General features: G+C 48.2%; 1 non-coding gene across 1 annotated transcript; it reads left to right on the top strand.

Annotated features, from left to right (window-relative positions):
• Positions 1-1,023: 1,023 nt before the first annotated feature.
• On the top strand, positions 1,024-1,094 carry trnag-gcc. The gene has a single exon. It is a non-coding gene; the product is annotated as a tRNA-Gly (tRNA).
• The last annotated feature ends 7,172 nt before the right edge of the window (positions 1,095-8,266 follow it).

Raw genomic sequence — 8,266 nt, forward strand, 5'->3', positions numbered from 1 at the left:
GTGCAGCACTCCCTCAGTACTGACCCTCTGACAGTGCAGCACTCCCTCAGTACAGACCCTCTGACAGGGCAGCACTCCCTCAGTACTGACCCTCCAACTGTACAGTTCTCCCTTGGTTCTGCCCCTCCAACAGTGCTGTTGGGCTTTTCACAGTAACTTTATTTGAAGCCTACTTGTGACAATAAGCGATTCTCATTTTATTCCCCCAGTAGTCACCCTCTACATTTGCTGTGTTCCTCAGTACTGACAGGGGGGTACACTCAGTGCAGTGTTGTGCTTCTCAATACAACACCAGAATGGGCCCAGATCATGTGCTAAAATCTCTAGAATGTGACTTGAATAAGTCAAGAGGGAAAATACGATCAGCAGTCCAGAGCTGATACCTCGATCACTCTAATAATTGCAGTCGGCTGTTCCAGCAATATCCACCCAAGTGTTTGAGACTAATATGGTTTGTGATGATGAACAGTCTGGATCACAGAACAATGATACAACACAAGACATTCATTCCATCTCGCCTGTGCCAATCTTGTTAGAATTACCCAATTCATTCAAAAAAGTATTATCCAATTAATCCTCCCTCCAGCTCTTTTCTCATAAACCTGATTTAAGTAATTATCCAATCCAACTCTGAAAGGTATTATTTAATCTGCTTCCACTGCCCTTTCAGCCAGCGCATCCTGAATCACACCCGTGTTTAAAAAAAAGGGTTCTCTTTTCAATCACCATGAATCTGTTTCCTTGGCCTTTCTGCCACTGGTAACACTTTCTCTTTATTTATTCTATCAAACCCATTGATATAAAAAAAATAACTTTAAGAGTACCCAATTAATTTGTCCAATTAAGGGACAATTTAGCGCGGCCAATCCAACTACCCTGCCCATCTTTGTGTTGTGGGGGGAAGAGGCCCACGCAGACACGGGGAGAATGTGCAAACTCCACACGGACAGTGACCCAGAGCCGGGATTCGAACCTGGGATCTCGGCAATGCTCACCACCACAATCAAAATCACAATGTAGTTTGCATTGGTGGTTCAGTGGTAGAATTCTCTCTTGCCACGCGGGAGACCCGGGTTCGATTCCCGGCCAATGCATTGCAGCTCTTTTATAAGGGGCTGGTTTAGCTCACTCAGCTAAATCGCTGGCTTTTAAAGCAGACCAGCAGCACGGTTCGATTCCCGTACCAGCCTCCCCGGACAGGCGGCGGAATGTGGCGACTAGGGGCTTTTCACAGTAACTTCATTGAAGCCTACTCGTGATAATAAGCGATTTTCATTTTTTTTTCCAAAACCATTCATGATTCTGATCATGTGCTCAGTAAGGCAGAAAAAGAGGAACAGGAGCAGGCCATTCAGCCCATCGAACCTGCTGTGCCATTCAAATAGATCACGGCTGACCATCTACCTCAACGCCACCCTCCCGCTCTATCTCCATATCCCTTGATGTCAGTGGCCTCCAGAGATCTGTCGACCTGTGTCCTGAACGTGCTCAATGTTCGAGCTCCCACGAGGTAGCAGGAGGCTTGTGTGGAACATAAACACCCAGATGGGTCAGTCGAGCCAAGTGGCCTGCCCCCAAGGCTGTAAATTCGATGCAATATCTTTGACTGTTGTCAGTCTCCACAGTTGACAAAAAACAGGATTTTCAGGTCATTAAAAATAGTCACAGTTGGAACATTTGGTGCACGCTCAACAGCCAGTCAGCGGGAAGGGCAGCTGGTTCTGCATGTGGATCATTGTTATCTCGAATTATGCGCTCCAGACCTCTGCTCTTACCATCAGCTCCAAGAGGTTGCATTTCACCAGTGCACTGGGGTCAGAGATAAGGACAAGTCTGACCCCAGCTACCCACAGTGTCACCTCCCACAGCAGCTGTCTCCAGTGAGCAAGATGGGGGGGGGGGGGGCTATCATTCTCCACTGCCCCCCCCCCCCCAAAAACAAAAACAGGTATCTAGATCCAAACATGACTTCGCTTTATCACTTCACCCAATACTAAACCCTGAAACACTGGCCGTTATTCACCATCCTCCAGGGGTTTGGGCTGTCAGGAATTCATCATTTAACTTCTCCCCTCCAGGCACAAAAGCGGAAAATGCTGGAAGAACACAGACAGGAAACTCCAAACCCTTTGTCAGAACTGGTTCAGGAGGAGCCTGATCACCTGTATGAAGTTACATTATCTCAGCTGGGGTTGTAACGGGTTTCCTTCAGCATCACTGAGATAGAGAGGGAATGAGATCAGCTCGAGACACCCACTCTCCTCGCCACAGTACAGCCACGCTTGCTGACAAATGTGTACATGTTGGGTGTAAGTGGTGCTGCCCCTTTGACCTCTGCTCGTTCTGATACAGGTTTGGCCTTCATCAGCCCTTTTTCAGGGTAAATATTACTTGGTTTCTGTGCCATTCACAACCCTGAATCCAATTCTCATGCCCTGCACTTCTGGGTTGGTTGAAGGCACGGCTCCGCATTCAGTTACTCGTAACCTTTACTGAAAAAGACAGGCCGCTTAGCCATGACCTTATTGCTATTTTTGGCATCTTGCTGTGTGCAGATTGGCGTCCATGTTTCTTGCAATGACTGCACTTCAAAAGGGCTTCATTGACTGGAGAGGGATTTAGCGGGGGGTGGGATTGAGCACAGGGTCTCATTGTTTGTGGACAGTCTGTTACACGTGTAGTTCGGACCCGGAGAGCAGCACCGGAGGCATCATGACGATTCTGGGGGAATTTGGCTGGTTTTCGAGATACAAATTGACTATGTGAAAAAGCGAGGTGTTCCCAAATGAACCAGAGGGTGGGACAGATTAGGGGAGTTGCCGTTTAGGGTAGTGGGGGAGAGTTTCAGGTATTTGGGGATCCAGGTAGCGTGGAGTTGGGCACAGTTGCTGGTGGAGCAGATGAAGGTGGACTAAGAGGTGGATGGGATGTGGTACCGCTGTCACTGGCAGGGTGGGTGCAGACAGTGAAAATGATGGTGCCGCCAAGCTTTCTGAATGTGTTTCAGTACCTTCCAATCTGTGTGCCCGAGTCATTTTTTAGGAAAGTGAACAGGTTGATTTCTGGGCTTGTGTGGGTGGGGAAGACCCTGCAGGTGCGGCGGGCTTTAGGGGCAGCACGGTGGCAAGCACTGCTGCCTCACGGCGCCGAGGTCCCAGGTTCGATCCCGGCTCTGGGTCTCTGTCCGTGTGGAGTTTGCACTTTCTCCTGCGTTTCTGTGGGTTTCGCCGCCCACAACCCAAAGATGTGCAGGGTAGGTGGATTGGCCACACTAAATTGCCCCTTAATTGGAAAAACATTAATTGGGTACTCTAAATTTTCAAATGGTGTGACAACTTTCTTGGAGCAAGGGGGTTGGCGCTGCTGAACATGAAGGGAAGCACGGTAGCACAATTGCGACCCAGGCACTGTGGCTGCAGGTTCGATTCCCCGCTGGGTCACTGTCTGTGTGGAGTCTGCACGTTCTCCGTGTCTGCGTGGGTTTCCTCCGGGTGCTCCGGTTTCCTCCCACAGTCCAAAGTCTTGCAGGTTAGGTGGATTGGCCATGATAAATTGCCCTTAATGACCAAAAAGGTTAGGAGGGATTATTGGGTTACGGGGATATTGTGGAAGTGAGGGCTTAAGTGGGTCGATGCAGACTCGATGGACCGAATGGCCTCCTTCTGCACTGTATGTTCTATGTTCTGTTATTGGGCAGCAAACAATGCTATGTTAAGGAAATGGGCCGCGGGGAGGGGTCGGTGTAGGGGCGGGTGGAGGCGCCATTGTGCAGGAGATGTTGGAGGGCTTTATTGTTGGCACATTTTCCATCTTCGCTGGCCAGGTACTCTGTGAGCCCAGTGGTGGTGTCGACTTTGAGGGTGTGGGGGCAGTGGAGGCAGCATCTAGGGCTGGAGGGTACCTCAGAGTGGGCGCTGATGTGTATTAATCATAGGTTTGCACCGGTGGGGCTGGATGCGCGGTGGAGGGGGTGGCGGCAGGCAGGGATTGAGCGCTTTAGTGACTTCTTCACAGGGGACAGATTTGCGGGGCTGGAGGAAGTGTATGAATTGCCCACGGGAATGGCTGCAGGTTCGGGACTCTGTAAGGAGAGAGATGCTGTCCTTTGCTGGGCTGCCGTCCCTGGGGTTTGCTGGATAAGGTGCTGTCGAAGAACAAAATAGGGGAGGGGAAGGTGTTTATAAGGAGTTGATGGAGTGGGAGCCCTAGTGGAGGATATTGAGAGCTGGGAGGGGAGGGGAGGGCTGAGACCTGGGCAGAGGCCTTGCAGAGGGTGAATGCATCCATGTCATGTGCAAGGTTAAGCCTCATCCAGTTCAAGGTGGTACATAGAGCTTTTAAAGCAGACCAAGCAGGCCAGCAGCACGGTTCAATTCCCGTACCAGCCTCCCCGGACAGGCGCCAGAATGTGGCGACTCGGGGCTTTTCACAGTAACTTCATTTGAAGCCTACTCGTGACAATAAGCGATTTTCATTTCATTTTTCATTATGACGGTGGGTGAGGATGAGTAGATTCTTTGAGGGGGTAGAGAATAGGTGTGGGCCGTGCCCGGGGGGGGGGAGCGGCAGCGAATCACATCCACATGTTCTGGGCGTGTCCAAGATTGAGGGGGTTCTGCAGGGGTTCGCAGACGTGATGTCCGAGCTGCTGGGGGTGGAGGAGGTTCCGAATCTCGAGGTGGCAATATTCGGGATGTCAGGAGGCCCGGGAGTCCAGGGGGCGAGAGAGGCCGATGTTTAGGCCTTTGCCTCTCTGATAGCCCGGAGACAGATTTTGCTGGGGTGGCGGGACTCGGAGCCTGCCGAGGGCTGGGGTGTGGGTGAGCTACCTGGCAGAATTTCTCAGGCTAGAGAAGGTCAGGTTCCTCTGGGGGGAGGGGGGTCGGTGGATGGGTTCACCTGGAGGTGGAAGCTGTTCATTGATTTCTTTAAGGAGGTTTGAAGGGTCAGCCGGGGGGGGGGGGGGGGGGGGGGGGGGGGGAGGTTAAAATGGGGGAGTGAGGAGGGGGTGGCAAGGAGGTAAGGGGAGAGTGGTTGCTGGTTGTTTATTACATTGTTTCATTGTTCTTCTGATTCTGTTTGTATACATGAGAATGCCTTGAATAAAAATATTTTTAAAAAACGCTTTAATGACTGCACAGAATTTTGGCAGAGTAGGGTGCTATACAGATCCAGGGTCTTAATTTCTTTCCTCGGTGCAGTTCCTGAAATAAGAACATTGTTTCAGCGCAAGCGTCTGTCTGCAGAGACCTCCCACATAACATGTGCCATTTGCCGAGTTCTGGAGACATCTAGTGTCAGCAAGGCAGCTTGGTGTTCACTTGTGCACTTCCAGTCTCTCTCTCCCCACTACAGGAATGAAATGGAATAAAAAGTATCTGCTTTTCACTCCCGAGACCCAGATAACAAGCATGCAGCTGAAAGGTGAAATCCAGAAATGCAATTATATTACAAGCTAGGAATTTAAATGTTTCATTGCAAAAGGGGAGATTCTCAGGGCCTCAGTTTAGAAGATCTGGGGAAAGAAGTTGAACTTAGCCGAAAGATGGAGGAAGCATTCAGCATGTAAGATGGTTGCTTGTTTCTCCCTCTGGAATAAATAATAAGAGAAGCAAGGGTTGCAGCACAGAAAGAGGGGCTAAAGATAAGCCGCAAGAAGCTATTTCTCATATCCCCTCCTGGAGTGCTAGATTTGCAGAGTTAGTTTGAGGGCGAGAAACTGGGGTCTCGCGCGCACGGTCTGGAGTTAAACAAAGACAATTACATCGGCAGGAGGACAGATTGGGCCAGAGTAGACTGGCAGAGAGACTGAAAGGTAGGACAGTTGATGAGCCGTGGCGGGTGTTTACGGAGGCGGGTGTTTACGGAGGCGGGTGCTTACGGAGATAATTCCACCCAACTAAAATATATTCCAGAGAGGAAGAAAGATTTTGAGAACCGGGGACAAAAATCATCCATGGCTAAGTAAGGAAGTTCAAGATAGCATAAAAGATTAAAACTAATACATGCTGCATTGCTGAGGCCTGTGACGTTTTTGCGTAAAAAGGTACTATAATGAGCAAAGGTAAATTATGAAAGAAAAGTAGCACAAAATGTTTTAAAAGGATAGCAAAAGCTTCTATAGAGAGTAGCTACAGTGAATGTTGGTCCCTTGGAGGATGAGACTGGATAATTAATAGTGGGGAACACTGAAATTGCGCAGACACTAAAATGGGTATTTTGCCTCCGTTGTCACGGTGGAGGGCACTGGGACCATCCCAATAGTAACGGAGAATGCAGAGATAATAGAAAGGGAGGAACTTAGAACAATCATTATCAATAGGGACAAAGTATTAAACAGACTATAGGGATTGAAGGCAGAAACGTCCCCAGGGCTGATGGCCTACGTTCTAGGCTGTTAAAGGAAGTGGCAGCGGAGATAGGGGATCCATTGGTTAGAATATTCCAAAATTCCCTGGATGTGGGAAAGGTTCCAGTGGATCGGAAAAATGCTAATGTAACACCCTTATTCAAAAAGGCAGAATGTAGGAAGCTATAGGCCAGTTAGTTTAACATTTGTCATTGTAAAAGTGCTAGAACCCATTAAGGACACTTGGAAAGTCAGCATGGTTTTATGGAACATTAATCGTGTTTGAATAACTTGGTAGAGTTCTTCAAAGATGTAACAAGCCCAGTGGATAGTGGGTATTCTGTAGATGTAGTATATCTGGACTTCCAGAAGGCATTTGATAAGGTGCCGCACAAAAGGTTAATACACAAGGTAAGATCACTTGGATTTGGAGTAATTTATTCACTCGGATACAAGCCTGGCTAACCAGAAGCAAGAGTCGGGATAAATGGGTCTTTTTCTAGATGCTGGATGGGTGCCACAGGATTCAGTCCTCAGACCCCAACTATTTACGATATATATTAACAACTTGGATACAGGGATGGGAGGTACAGTAGTTAAAGTTGCAGATGACACAAAAATAGGTGGGACAGTAAATTGTAATGAGGAAATAAGAAATTTACAAATGATATATATAGGTTAGGAGAGTGAGCCAAAATTTAGCAGAGCTTAACGTGGATAAGTGTGAGGTTATTCATTTTGGTCAGAAAAATGGAAAGGCAACTTATTATCCAAGTGGAGAAAAAACGTCAGAGGGCTTCAGTGCAGAGGGATCTGGGTGTCCTTGTGCATGAATCGCAGAAAATTAGCATGGCAAATGCAATTTTAACCTTCATAGCTCAAGGAATAGAGTATAAATGTAGGGAAGTGTTGCTGCAACTGTACAAGGCATTGGTGAGACTGCACCTGGAGTACTGTGTATACTTTAGATCCCCTTACTTGAGGAGAGATGTAGTTGCATTGGAAATAGTTCAGAGGAGGTTCACTAGATTAGCCAGAGATGAAGGGTTTGTCTCATGAAGTAATTGAGAAGTTTAGGCCTATTTGCTCTCGAGTTTAGAAGAACGGGGAGTGATCGAATTGACGTACACAAGATGATAAAAAGGTATCGACAAAGTAGGTGCAGGGCGCCTGCTCCCACCTGTGGGGCTTCCAGGATGAGAGGTCATTGTTTTAGGATAAGGGGTAGCAAATTTCAAATAGAGATGAGGAGAAACTACTTCTCGCAAAGTGTCGTGAATCTGTGGAATTCGCGACACCAGAGTGCAGTGGATGCTGGGACATTGAGTAAATTGAGGAGATAAGACAGATTTTTAAGGAGTAATGGGTTATGGAGAACAGGAGGGAAAGCAGAGTTGAGGCCGAGAGGAGATCAGCCATGATCATATCGAGTGGTGGAGCAGACTCGAGGGGCTGAATTGCGACTCCTGCTCCCAGCTCTGTAGGTTCTTATTGACGAATCCATCTATTTCTGAGTACCAAGATTTATTATTATTGAGGCACAGGGTCAATGCTAAACGGCAGGTTTTGAGGGCATCTTTGTGTCGAGCTTGTGTTGCTGGGCCAGAGAACGGGAGATTAAATCCCATAGTGGGCACTGCGAAACTTAGAACTCCCTTTGAAAAATCTGGGAATAAGTGCACAAGTCAGTAAAAAACAGCCAGGAAGTTGATGGGTTGTTGCTAAAACCCACCCATTTCACTGATGTACTCCAGGAGAGGCCGTTATTCGGACTTGGCCTGTGTGAGACGCCAGCCCCCCACCAATTCGGGTGTCTGAAGAACCAAGCTTTATTAGTAAATCTCGCAGCTGTAATAACGTTCCTATGTCGGACTTCTAAGGATGGATACTAAAAAGCAGCAACGCCCACCCGCTGAG

Source organism: Scyliorhinus canicula, chromosome 12 (assembly GCF_902713615.1).
Source record: "Scyliorhinus canicula chromosome 12, sScyCan1.1, whole genome shotgun sequence".
Lineage (NCBI taxonomy): Eukaryota > Metazoa > Chordata > Chondrichthyes > Carcharhiniformes > Scyliorhinidae > Scyliorhinus > Scyliorhinus canicula.